This window comes from Copadichromis virginalis, linkage group LG2, assembly GCF_057382275.1.
Source record: "Copadichromis virginalis isolate Kocher_CV1m ecotype Utaka linkage group LG2, C_Virginalis_male_GT1.1, whole genome shotgun sequence".
Taxonomy (NCBI): Eukaryota; Metazoa; Chordata; class Actinopteri; order Cichliformes; family Cichlidae; genus Copadichromis; species Copadichromis virginalis.
The window spans coordinates 7,563,634-7,578,747 of record NC_140619.1 but is presented as its reverse complement, the minus strand read 5'-3'; positions in this window follow the sequence as shown (position 1 = coordinate 7,578,747).

Here is a 15,114-nt window from a genome sequence, read left to right as displayed (position 1 = left end):
TCATTTGAACTGCTTTACAGACTTTTAGAATTTAATAAGCACCAATAGATTTTTCTTTACTATATCCTGATAAATAAAACCTGACAATGCCTACATTTATTTTTACAATGGCTATATAAATGAGAGGGAGACAAGGGTAACACTGAACATGCAAGGAGCAGTCATAGTGAAGGTAGTTAAGTTTAAGTACGCGGGGTCAGTCATTCAAAGCAATGGAAGGTGCACAGTGCAGGTAAAGAATGTTCAGGCAGGATGAAATGGATGGACACAAGTACCAGGGGTGATTTATGACAGAGGGATAAAAGGAAGAGTAAAGGGGGAAGTTTACAAGATGGTAGTGAGTTTTGCTATGATGTATGATTTGGAAACAGTGGCATTGACAATGAGACAGGAGGCCAAGCTGGAGGTGGCAGAGTTGAAGATGCTAAGGTTTCCATTGGGAGAACCAGAATGGACAAGATTAGAAATGAATACATCAGAGGGACAGCTCAGGTTGAACAGTTTTGAGATAAGGCCGAGAAATGTGGAGAGAAGGGATATTAAATATATTGGACAGACAATGGTAAAGATAGAACTGAAAGAAGACAAAAAAGTTGTCCACCAAGTTGATCCACTGTGGCAAACCCCAAAGGTATCAGCTAAAGAAGATGAAGAAGAAAGATGACTGTATGGCATTTCTGAATCTGATAAGCCGTTAAATGTAAAATCTGTTGCATCAGCTGGACTTCCTTGCTCGCAATTTATTGTCAACATGTTTCTGTACAGCCTCCTGTAGAGTACAGCCTCGTGCTTTAATGCAAGGTCTAAATCCCTACATAAAGTCTTTGCTGGCAAGAATCTAATGCAAATCTTTTACTGATAGAGAGCTTCAATAGTCAGTATGGTGCAATATGGTGTAGAAAGTAGATAGGATTATCCATGATGGATAACAGTTTGTTGCACGTCTCCTCTCCACCACAGCTTCAAAAGTGTCAAAATCTGCGCTCACCACAAATGAGTGATAGAAAATCTCTCCATTTTGCTGCCACACACTGAATGATGTCAGCTTCTTTCCTTCTGTCAGAAAATAAATGTTGCTCATCCCCTTTTTTCCTCTGTCTTCCAATTCAGCCTGTTGTCGATGTGTGGACGCCCGGGTACTTGTGTTCCTCCACCGCATCAATGCAGAGACAGGACAAAGAGCTTTCCTCTTGCTTCTGGGGTTGATCACCATTTCTCTGGTCTTATTTACATTCAGAAGTAGATTTTTCTGCTCTGACCACTTCAGAAAATCATCCACTAGTACTCTGTACTCCTCCTGCCCATCACTAATATATCCAACCACTGCATGCCACGTCAGAGTATTTCTGGATGTGGCATGACCGGGAGTTGAATTAAAACTCTGCAGTGTACAAAGTGAACAGTAATTGAGACAATGTAGTCCCCTGTGGAACTCCTGTACTGAACTACAACATCATATTGGTGATCCAATGGATGTGTTTAGTAGCATTTCCTTTAGCTTCTCTCTCAGTAGCAGCAGCTGAATCGTGTTGGACTTGAGAAATCAAAGAAGGGAAGAAGGTGATCCTCACCATGCAGCCATTACTATCTAGATGGGAGTAAGCTCTCTGCAGCATGTAGATGATTTCATCATCCACTCCCACTTGGTCTGTATGGAAACTGCAGAGGGTCAAGGGTGTGTTTAACTCGTGGTCTTAGGTGAGTAGTCTATCCACTACCTTCATCAATGGCTGACAGTTGATAAACTCTCACTGTGTTGACGACATAGGCGAGAGGTGGGGCATACCCTAGACAGCTCACCAGTCTATTACAGGGATAACTGAGACAGACAACCATTTATTCTAACTACAACCAATATAAAATTGCCAGTTAAACTGATGAGCATATATTTGGCATTGCATGTGCAACTTTTTTTTTTTCATTATTTTATATTAAAAGTTCTTTACCCATTTCATCTGGATGTTTCAAAATGAAACCTAACAAGTGGTGCTGATCTGAGAACTGTTTTGATCTCCTATGCAATTATTGTAACTACTATTATATAAAGACATAGAATTTTTAATCTAGGAGGGTCAGTTGTTGTTTGGCAGTAACATATGGAATCCAGTCATTATCCCAGATATGCTAGAAAATCCTGGCTTGCTGAGGGTACCAGGCCCTCAGTCCTCGGCATAGTTTGAGGCCTTGGGGACGGGACATAAGCAGTATGAGAGGAAGAATAATGGTTGCTAGGCCAAAAAGAAACTCTAGCCAGTTGACTCTACCCTTAATTCTGCCGTTCAATGACTGCTTTCAAACAGCTTCAGCCATAACTGGGGGTTTTTTTTGTTTGTTTGTTTTGTTTTTAGTTAACTGCCTGTCCTTCATCAGCATTGAGAAAAATGCAACCTCTGGGCCCTATTTCTACTTCCTCCCATATTGGAGTTAGGGTAGATTGTACACTACAGTGACTCACTATCTCATCTTGACGTACAACATTGTATCTTGTGAGGGTATAGGGGCTGGTGCTAGCTAGTTAGCATGCAAACATCACTAGATGTCTCTGGAGTAAAATAGGCACAACTACTTATCCTTTCATAGTCATTATTTTATTGCACGTTCTCCTTTTAAATAGTCATAAATGTTTGCTTACACTGGATTTAAAAAGTACATTAACCTGGTAACCATTATCATTATTTGAAAAATAATGTACTAACATCACCAAAAAGAGCAAACTGAGAGGAAAAACAAAACAAAACAAAGTTACAAGCCAAGCGAATAAAACCATATAACATATCTGAAATCAAGAAATATTGAAACAAATCATATAACAATCTCTATCCCATCTTGTTTGAACTAACAGGTGCTATAACTGCTGATTTAAAAGCCTTGTCTGTTGCTGGACCAATTAGTGGTGTGCATTTACATGTGTCTGGGGCTCATGGTCACTCGTAGATCATACTGACTCAAGTGGGAGCCGTTTGGCCTAGAGCAGCATGAATGAATTATAACAGTTTCCAGCTTTTGGAGGGCCCCCGTGTTCTGGGGATGAATCAAGGTCCTACACTGCCAAAGTGTCCATCTTAAGAAATCACCTTGCACTCAGCCCAGATCCAATATATTTCTGCAAACAAGGAGTGAGCAAGATTCAAGATACCCAAGAAATGAGTGGGATGATACCTTTGATACTTTGCGTGTCAGTGCTCATAAAGCAAAGATTGGAAAAATGTAACAAACAGTCTGATCAAGGAGCTTGATGAAAAGTCATGTCATTGTGTTTGTTGTAGTTTGTTTACAACAAACATGTTGTAAACTGTATGCTGTTTCCAACCAATAAATTAAAATAAATGCTCAATGGGGACAAACTGTGACTACTGATAGAGAAAGGGACCCCAAAGCCATCAGTAGTCATCCAATGGGGACTGCAAATATCTATACTTAATATGGTTTAAACTAACCAGATAGACCAACTTTGCCATTTCTAGAACCACTTCTAATAAACACTTGGTACTACAGTTGTCCTGTATCTGACCTTCAAGATGCCAGGTGTATGCTGTCTTTTAAAAGAGACTGTCTGTGTGTGTTTATGTGTGTATCTGTGTTTCTCTATTAAAGAGAAATGTGACTCTCCTAATTGGATGTAAAATGTCTGCAGCATGTTTTCCTCAAGTGCCCCATATCGAAGGAAAACAACTAAAAGGAAAGGTGATTCAGCCTTTGTGAGACTGAAAATAGCTAATAACTTAAATACGGTACTTTAAAAAGTTTTGCTTTCATGTCTAAAAATACATTCCTAAAGGGACTGTTCTTTTAAATTCTTTTTGAAATAAGTCTGTGCATTTGTCATTTACTCAGACTGACTTCTTGTAAGAAATGTCAAATCATGGACTTCACATTAAGTAAGCGCTCTCGTGTTCAGACTTCAAGCGCAAGATTTAGAAACCAGAATTCACTAATCAAAAGGTGATGTTGAGAAGAAGCCTCAAGACATGATGGTAGATGAAGGGGGGGTAGAAAAACACAGCAATCCTCTCTGGACTAAACATCCTGCTCTTCATAAACCAAGTGGTCCTTTTTTTCTTCTCCACACTATTTGCTAATGAGGGTGAGTGTAATTGTTGCAGGAAACACCGCACTGATCAGAGGTGCAATTTGAGGGAAAATGAGGTTCTGTCGGATGACCTCATCTCTTTGGTCGCATAGGCCGAGCCCTGAGGCTTTTCTGATTTGTCTTCTTTGGTCAGCAGCAATACAAATGTGGGCTGTGTATACCTAGGTGTGTGTGTGTGTGTGTGTGTGTGTGTGTGTGTGTGTGTGTGTGTGTGTGTGTGTGTGTGTGTGTGTGTCACTGAGTCAAGTGAAGTCACAAGGGGGAAAAAGTTAGTGAGGATGAGTCCTGATGGGGAGCTTAGATGATTAGACCACCTACACGTAATTCAGCACCAAGTTTAAGAGAGTTGATTTTCAACAGTCTCGCTTCTCTGTCTTATCAAAGTGGAGAAGCACTGATTAGAAATCTTTGATTAAACGAGAATGTAGCTCAATTTTTAGTTTAGTTGATTAAGGATGAGCTAATGTAGACATCATTCTTACTGTCTGTAAAGACCACGGGTCATATCCACAAAGGGTCTTATCTTACCACTGGTAGTCTCTCTGTATGGCAGTTTTCTTTTTAAAACCTTTTCGCAAACTTGATGCAGGATGTATGGAATCAGCAGACCTGTTACCAGCTTTGAGTGGTAACTGCCGATATTTGAGCCCCTGAAAGCTGAAATATTGTGTATACAGATTCCTGTAATTAGTTAATCAATCAATATTGGTTAACCTTTTTAAAAAAAGTAAAGCATGTGTTTTGATCGCATATCAGTTGCTATTATGGAGGTTTATAAATCTAAACAATACTGTTACTGTCGAGAAATTTCTGTAACTGCATCAAGGTAAAGTCAAAGAGGGTTGAGAAAACCACCATCCCCTGTGTGAGAACAGTGTTTTAATTTGTCATGATCTGTCACTATATTCTTACTGCAAAGGTGCAACTTTTCATCATCATTTTACCAACCAAACAATATGTGTGCAGGGGTGCAGATGATCAGCAGCAGCTACATCTGATTGTGAGCAGATCTTAGTGACACCTGAGTCCTCTGGACTACTGCTAACCTCAGTCAGACTAATGAGCTATTTAATGCTTTATGAATCACTTAGTAGTAACACTCAGAGTTACACACCCATTATATTTTCTTCTACCTAAGCAAGTTATGAGCTACTTTTAGCCTTAGGTTATTTTGTGAATACAACTCCAGGTATTTGGAATATGATAGATGGCTATACCGAGCTTTTAATCAGACCAGAGCGACTCTTCATCAAAGCATGATACAAGGGAACTGTGTAACTGACTTACACCCATGATATCATAAAATCTGAATGTGCTTGAGCTTGCCAAGATGATTTAAAGCAGGGGTGTCAAACTCAAATACACAGTGGGCCAAACTTCAAAACTGGAACAAAGTCGCGGGCTAACATTAATATTTATTGAAAAAAAAATCTTCCTCCAGATATAAGAATGAATATTTTCTTATGGACTCAAATAAGTTTTGCTGGAAAACTGAATATGGAACTAGCAAAGCTTAATACTAAACAATATATATATTAGCTGTATAATACCAGTAGGCCAGCTCTAATAGTAATTTGTTATGGCTTCGCGGGCCAAATGTAATTAGGCTGCGGGCCAAATTTGGCCCGCGGGCCAGAGTTTGACACCTATGATTTAAAGTGTAAGGAAGAGGCACAAAATCTAAATTAGATTTTTCTTTTCAGTCTGAGAATTCTGAACTGGATGTCTAGTAATATGTTTAAAGCTATAAACATTAAGCAGAAGGCTGAGGAGATGTAAATGAATAATGTATTAATTAAAGTAAGCACAAATTATGCTCACCTCCTTGTTTTATTTTATATGTTACAAAGAAAAAAATAGTAACAGAAGCTTCTGAAAAAGTCCATTGTTCATTTATTTCTCAGGGAACCACATGTTTTAGTTCTCCTTTAATCATATCATATCTTTGATCCACCCACCTTAAAGCCTCTTACTCACAATCTCCATTAGTTGGGAAATGTGTGCACTAGACTGGTTGTCCTTTTCAGACCTCCATATCCTTCACATTGAGTAACTGTGATGAAGCCTCACAGGAGAGGGATATGATCAGATCAGACAATAGGTGTATCCGGTCTGAGTGCAGGGAAGAGGCTGAGTTAAAAATCAGATATCCCTGATCTTTGTGTCTTCCTGCCACAAACACAAAACTGTGTTTGTGGCAGGAAGAAATGGTTTGAAGGGGCATTTAAAGAGACACAGATTACAGAGACAAGGGCTAAATCAAGCATGTTGTGATTATATGATTACATTTCTGTCAACAGAGCCAATCGCATTCAAGTTAAGATCGTTGTTATATTTCTGAGATAGGAATGAAATGTAAGAAAAATCCTCAGAGCCATTGTAAGATAATGAATGGAGAAGAAAAAAATACATACATACATACATACATACATACATACATACATACATACATACATACATACATACATTCATGCATGTATTTCAAGACAATCTATAATTTTGGTTAAGCAGTTTCAGTTGCCAAAGATATAAAACCAGAGATGAAGCAATGGCTGGGGACCACTCATCTGGAGTGTGCTATTATTACTAATTATTACTTATTATGACTTATTTGTTTGATGGAAAATTAAATTTTCCACATAGCTGCTTGATTTTGCTAGTGCAAACTAATTTCTGTAGAAAGATCTATATAAAAAAATAAAAATCTGTAGGCAAGGAATGACCCCCACACATGGAAAACAGGAACTCTTGGCCCATATATCCGCTTTAAAACATTGGATGACATTCCCAGAGGCTAAGTCATCAGACGATAGGTGTTGCTTTCCCAGATTGCCCTTAGGCCTATGCACAGATTAACTGTAATTCAGACACTGAGATTTTGAATTAGTTTCATAGTGAACCACAGAAAATATAAAAGTCCTTTTCAGCAGGTTAATTTTTATGTTTTGCCAGTTTTTCATGGGAACATAGCACAGATTTAAAGAGATGTTTAAAGGCCTTTAATCCTCAGTGAAAATCAACCGATAAAGCTTAAAATTAGAAAGAAGACATCTTAAGAAGACTTAATCTGAATATTCATGCAGCCACATAGACAAACATGAAATGACTGCAGCCAATTCATTGCTAAGGACATGTAAGTTTCCACATGTCAATGCTAAGCAAACATGCAAAACCTGCAAGCCGCCAAAACTTTATCCCCAGTAATCTCTGACCCTACATCACAGACCATGAAACAACAGACAACCCCCAACCCAAAGCCGAGGACAAGCGAGACAGCACACCTTTGACTGCAGAGAGTAAACAGGGGAGAGGGGAAATCTATATTTCACAAAGTGGCCCCGGCACTCAGGGCTTGGCAAAAGTAAACAACAGCACTAGCAGGCCCATAATTGATGACACCGTTCCTTTTAATACAGTAAATAGATGTCAAACAGTGGTGGAACACAGCAACCAGATTACAAAAGATTTGCAACACCCCAGGATTACAGAAGAATGCCTTCCTTTGATCTTGCACCACTTACTCTTTGATTCCCTGTAATTACTCCAAGCAGCCGCTGTCTTTGACATGACCTAAAAAATGATGCATGGCCTTTAACAATTTCTTAATTTTATGAGGTCTGGGCTCTCTGAGGTGGGGGGGTTATACAGATTGGTAACCAGTAACTAGGGAGACATTTAACCAAAACATTTTATTTTCCTTGATTTTAAGTTTCTTTATAGAGAGACTGAAACGTGTCCATTGTTTGAGGGATTGCTATGGATTCCCAAAGGATAGATTCTAATGGTGAAATGTGACTTTTTCTCTATTGCAACTAGTCCCTCAATATCTATCAGATGGATTAACACCAGATTTTGTACAGACATTCATTGCTCTCTGGAGATTAAAATTTAAAAATGGCTAAAGCACCTTTTATATGATCCTTAGGGAAATCTTTTGATACATTTATTCATCTGATTGTTAAGTGTAAAAAAGATCAACACTACAAATATATAAAATGACTGAACTAAACCAGAAATTAAGACAGAACATAAACCAGAAAATGCTGATTTTCTTTCATGTGTATTAAATACAGCGTAGGCTTAAAACTTCTGGAAAAATGCAATAAAATATATCTCAAAGTCATATATACAGTAATTAAATGCTACGGACCAACTGTGACTAAGATTTCTATAAACACGTCAAAATATTATGGCTTTATATTGGAAATGTCCAGTACTTTTTGTTTTAAAATCTGTTGTATGTCCAAAAAAATCCCATCTAAGTATGTAGTGGCTGCTCTCTTTTCACTTATGAGTACCTTTGAATGATATCATATACATGTAATGTGTTTTGTAAACACAACACTCATAATCTCATCCTGTATGTGTTAGTGAGAGTGAGCAGTGAGCGTCATTAAGACGGCCCTTGTAGATAGAGTGCTTCCTCCTGCAGCGAGAAGTGGTGGTGGAGCGGGTTGACGATCTCAGAAGTTGCATGCTACGGAAGGAGATGGTAAAGATAGATGAAAGACTGCCTGCATGTATGACTGGAAGAGAAGAAGATTAGACGAGGGTAAAGTCTCCAAAACAGTTCCATTATTGACACAGTAAGTGCAGGCAATAAGGGTCTTCTCTTCTGGGTCCTCATCAAAGTTCTTTACAGGAGGCCAAAAGGGAAATAATGCACCAGAAAGCTTCAACCAAATCACTCTTGGGGATCAAAGGATTGCCATTATCTCACACAAATTCACATGCACGCACACACAAATATTCTCAAAGGCATCTTGGAGCAGAGTAATGCTTTGATGTTCATCTATCTGAATGTTACAAGCTGGTGTTAGAAGACCACCGTGGTTTAGGAAATTTAGGAAATTGAACTACAGTTGGTTGAAAATGATGCTTGCTGAAAATTTGCATAGATGGCATAAAGTAAAGGTAAGACTTACAGATTTCAAAGGCTGTTATTCTTGGTCGTGAAACCAAGAACTTTTTTTGTATTGCCTTTGCATTGTTTCATCATTGTATTAGCACTGCTAAGGTTGTGGGTCTGAAAAGTGAAACCAACACAGTAGTGAGTCAATGTCCATACGCTCCCATGGTAAAATGTCCGACATTTCAGCATAAATATAAATGCTGTTACAATGATTTTGGGCTAGATAGCTAATTTATTCTCTGATGACAACTGTTTAAATTCATCTATTTAAGTCAGCAGTCCCCAACCCCCAGGCCACGGACCGTGAGTCGTTTGGTACCGGGCCACAAGAGTTGAGGCTCAGGTGTGAAATTGATGGTTCTCAGGGTTTTTATCATTTTTTAACGTTATTTTTTATCGTTTTTATCGTTAACTTGGTTTCCCTGGGTCTTTTCCCGTGTGTTATGAATAAATCTTCTTTTCTTGGTACCGGTACTGGTTTTGTTTTGTTGTATTTATTCGCGACACCTTAAATGCCTGTCCGTGAAAATATTGTCGGACATAAACCGGTCCGTGGCACAAAAAAGGTAAAAAAAAAAGGGAATCGCTGATTTAAGTTGTATGACAGCTTAAAGTTGTGCATGATAAAGGTCATGGCCCCTTTGAATGAGTGGAAGATGCTGTTTCATCTTGTTCAAAGTGAAAGACACTCAAAGGAGCTAGCTATCAATTTTTCAGTTTCTCAAACTTTGCTTTGTGTTGACCAAAACTGGTATTCCATGCACAATTTGGTGATCTGGATCACTTAATTACCAAATTTAGAGTCGAAATATTAAAAAGGGAATATAGGCTATCAGTCAACAATGTCAAACAAAAGACTGTCACTTTGAAAGTGCTCTACTCACCCTCCTCTCAAGTCATATTTATTGACAATAATCACAAGTGATATTGTTGTATGAAAATAACTACATTTGTGCAAGATAAACACAATTTGTAAAGGTCTGCTTCTGCCACAAAGAATTATGGGATTGTTTCCTTTTATATTGTCATAGGCCCAGAAGATCATATGATAAAGGAAGAAAGACAGGAAGTATTGAAGCAGCTTTTCTCAGCATTTAAAGAACTTGACCAGCTTTTGTCCTTGCTTCCAATTACCATTGCTTGTCTGGGTCATCTTTTTTTTATTTAGCACACTTTTTTCATATCAGCCTTTAGTATTTTTTGTGGCCTTTTGTAGTCAGTATAACCTTTTGCAGGATTTTGTTTTATGACCTCGGTGCTGAGCACAGTAGTGTAGTGGTTTGCATTGTCCAAATGCACGCATGTCATGTTAGCTGGTGATTATAAATTGCCCATATGTGTGAATGTGAGTGTGAATGGTTGTCTGTCTCTTTGTGTAGCCCTGCAACAAACTGTTCAGGCTGCAGGGTGTGCCCCCCTCTCACCCTGTGTCACCCCATCAACCCTGTGTCAGATAAGCCATTCTTTATTTATTTTTTTTAATGGATGGATGAACGTCTGTGCTTGTGTAATTACATGTGCATACTTATTCAAGAAGCGCAAATGATACAAGCAAAATACTATATGACTGGCAAACATCTAAAACTTAACAAAACAGTAACACCTAAGATATCGCTCTAGTCTGCTGTAGACTGACTCTAAGGGTGGCACTTGGCTAGCCTGCATCCTTCATTGGGATTTAGATGACGCTTCCTTTCTGCAGCGCATGTTATTCCTTTACCCTTATTCTCTTAAATGTCCGTGAAGATAAGATGCCTATGATAAGTAAGCATGTACCTGGACAGAGGAGATACAGTAGAAAACAACAGGAGGAAGTGTGCCTTAGCCATTTGTGGGGCTTAAATTTCAAAAGGAGAACAGAGTGGGCAGAGGAAGCTGGCAATCGTACACGAATGACTCAGCATGCCGTCAAACATTTCCGTAACATCACGTGAGATATAACAATGTTGAGAAGTAGATGGTTGATTGGAATTTATATTTTCACAAAAGCATCTGAAATTTGGTGTTATGCAACATACCCATATCCATAAATAACAAGATTTGCTCCTTGTTATGAGTGTGTGGATTATGAACACAAGTAACAAATCACCTTATCTTAACATGAGTCTGTGTGTGTGTGTGTGTGTGTGTGTGTGTGTGTGTGTGTGTGTGTGTGTGTGTGTGTGTGTGGGTATCAGAGAGTGAGAGATAAAGACAGAACAGTATTTTATCCTTTTTACTTTTAAGGAGGTGGAAAGAATTACCCAATCTTAGAATTTGGACCAGACTGGTATCATGTAATAGCATTTAAATAACACATCACGTATTTTCACGTTATCTTAACACTTTCTTTTCACTCCACAAACTGCCTTCTAACCCTGACCCTAACTGCGGATTTCTATGCTTGACAGTGTGAGTCCTTAGGGTTTCATAGTATTCAATTAAATTCCAGTGACACAGAAAACCTTATCTATTTATGTTTTCAGTGAATTTTACAATATATTTGTAAGATTTTACAAGTAAAAGGGTAATGTGCTCTACCACATGTGGAGAAAAGTCAGACTCATTATATAATCCTAAAATAACTAAGATAAGTGAAAGCCGTGTAACCATGGCTGCGTGAGTTTTTGTGTGCTCTTGATGAGCACAGGCTAAAGCACACACGCATAATTTGAAAAGCTGCACACACAAACACACACACACACGAGTAATGAAAATTCGATAGATGACAGACAAAGCTCTATTGTGCCACATTAATAAGATTTAATACGGGGCTTTCTTTTCTTCCGACACTGGCAGGATAACTTGTTCTTATTGGCAAACTAATCTTATCTCAGTATCTTCCAATAATGTCATTCATTAGTTTGCCTCTAGCTTATTTATACTGTGGACTACAGTTTTCAAAGCACCATTACACACTTGGTAAAATGTAGAAGCTCTATTTTTTTCTCTTCTATCTTATCACAGCAAAGTAACTACAACAGCACAAAAAGAGGAATGATAAAAGCGTTTGTGTGCATGGGCTGTTACAGACATCATCAACAACAGCTGATGTCAAAGAATGTATCTTGAAAGTTTGCAATAATTCCGCAATTACCGGCATGACAGTTAGATATAACACATGCATCCACCAGCTTCTGATAGATAACCATACAGAGATAGAGTAACTTCACTTGGCTCGGGTAAAATCTGCAGGACATTTAAAACAATATGGGATGTGAACATGTTTTGCACTGCTTTGTCACACACCGTGAAGATGTGGTGTATTCTCGAAACTTAGCTTGTCAGCACCTCTTAACTCAGTGTATTTTTTTGGTATGTCGTCCTCTCTGCTTACATTCTGAGTTTTGTTTTGTTTTTACTGCCTTTACTCTCTCTACATTTGTTTCTTTACATGTCAGTTAAGTGCTTCTTGTTTACTTTGGATCATTCCAGACTGCTTTTGTCAAATTATTGTTCTTATATCTTCTGTAACACATACACAATATATAAAAAAAAAATAAAATTCCCCACTCGCCCCTGCGGGCGGTTAATCCTTCAAGCTCAGGTCCTCTACCAGAGGCCTGGGAGCTTGAGGTTCCTGCGCAGTATCTTAGCTGTTCCCAGGACTGCGCTCTTCTGGACAGAGATCTCCGCTGTTGTTCCCGGGATCTGCTGGAGCCACTCGCCTAGCTTGGGAGTCACTGCACCTAGTGCTCCGATTACCACGGGGACCACCGTCACCTTCACCCTCCACATCCTCTCGAGCTCTTCTCTGAGCCCTTGGTATTTCTCAAGCTTCTTGTGTTCCTTCTTCCTGATGTTGCTGTCATTCGGAACCGCTACATCGATCACTACGGCCGTCTTCTTCAGTTTGTCTACCACCACTATGTCCGGTTGGTTAGCCACCACCATTTTGTCCGTCTGTATCTGGAAGTCCCACAGGATCTTAGTTCAGTCATTCTCCACCACCCTTGGGGGAGTCTCCCATTTTGACCTAGGAACTTCCAGGCCATATTCGGCACAGATGTTCCTGTACACTATGCCAGCCACTTGGTTATGGCGTTCCATGTATGCCTTGCCTGCTAGCATCTTGCACCCTGCTGTTATGTGCTGGATTGTCTCTGGAGCATCTTTACACAGCCTGCACCTGGGGTCTGGCCTGGTGTGATAGACCCCAGCCTCAATGGATCTTGTGCTTGTTCCTGTGCTGCCATGATTAGTGCTTCCGTGCTGTCTTTCAGTCCAGCTTTGTCCAGCCACTGGTAGGATTTCCGGATATCAGCCACCACCTCTATCTGCCGGTGGTACATACCGTGCAGGGGCCTGTCCTTCCATGATATATATATATATATATATATATATATATATATATATATATATATATATATTAGGGGTGCAACGATACACAAAATTCACGGTTCGCTTCGGTTCGATACTTTGGTGTCACGGTTCGATATTTTTTCGATACAAAAAAATGTTCATGCCTTTTTAATTTGTCATTTATTAAAATTATAAATATATATTTTAACTCAAAAGTACAGTTTTTAAATTTAATGTTGCTGAAACAACAAAGTAATAAAAAATAAATTTATCTGATCGAGAAATCACTCATCTTTGGAAAAGAGAGTTTATTACAGAGAAATGGCTCTTTCCAAAATAAAAGCTATACTATACGCTTCTTCTGGGCTATATTCTCAGCAGCATATTAAACATATCAGATCCCCATAAGGAGAATCATGTGCTAACGGCTGTCTAAATGACTCGGGTAAAGTTTGTAGCATGCGTGCTTGTTGTTTTTGTCTGCTTCCACTTGTCTTTGCACTACGATGATGTCGGTGTAAATGTGCAGTCATATTCGTTGTGTTCCCACTAGTGCTGTCAGCGTTAATCTCGTTGAAATGACGTTAATGCCACAACACGGCAAATCTTCGTTAACGAGCTACCGCGGATCGCCCCGTGCGTGGGGCTGGACGGCCAACACATTAACGAGCTAACTGCGCTAACGCACTAGTTCCCACCAATGTAATTGAGCATTGCGTGGCACATCCGACATGCTGTTTTACTTTTGTTACCTTCAGGGTCATACTTCACATGAAAACCAAAATAGTTCCAAACGCCAGATCTGAATGAGGGTGGGGGAGGTTCAATTTGCCATGTTGCAAGGAGAGTTTAACTTCTGTGTCGCTAGCTTGCCCTGCGCTCAGTGAATCTGCGTTCGACTACTCCGCCTAGGCTGCACTGTCGAGCGCAGATCCACTGAGCGCTCAACACAGACAGCATCGACAGAAGGAAAGTTGATCAAATAAATTAAAATTTTGTATTGTTCGATACATATGTGTACCGAACCGAAAGCACTGTATCGAACGGTTCAATATCGACACGAGTATTGTTGCACCCCTAATATATATATATATATAGATAGATAGATAGATAGATATAATCTAAAGATCATTTTCCTTGCTTTATGAATTGCATGTTTATTATATCTTTTACCTTCATTTTTTTCTATCTAATTCCCTTTTATGCTGTTTTACATGCTTGGTTAAGGCCTGTTTCGGTTTTTATCTTAGACAGATCTTAGAGTTAGATAAACTGACTGTAGAGGGAGACAACTATAAATAAAATTTATGAAAAGTATCCACAACTTAGATGAAATCAAATAATTTTACAATCAAATGCACAAACATACTTTAGGCCACAGTGCCTGCTGCACATTTCTGTGACATCATAACATTTTCTGTGCATGTATTTCTTTTTTCTTTTTTTTCAGTGTTTAAAATGATTAAAATTGTGATATTGTAGGTTTTGTGCCAGGGGGAGGCCTAAGGGCTTGCCCTACATCATTCATTATGCCCTCGCCCATCAAGCAGCACAAGCAGTATTCTCTGGAGTAATTCCAAAAGGGCTCTCATCATTAGCTTGCCACTTGGTGGCCAATTGCTAGAGCAAAGGAGACAAAAGCTGAAGTCCACCCCTGCATGCTCTGATTGCTCTGAGGGAGAGAGAGGGGGGGGGGAGACAGAGAAAACGAGGGGTAGAGGAAAGATGGGGGCCTCCTTTTTGGCCTGGTAGAACACAGATTCCTACTGCAGAGTAGTTTTAGCACAGGGTGTCCTGAACAGAGGTAAACAGAATCTCAAGCTTCTCTGTG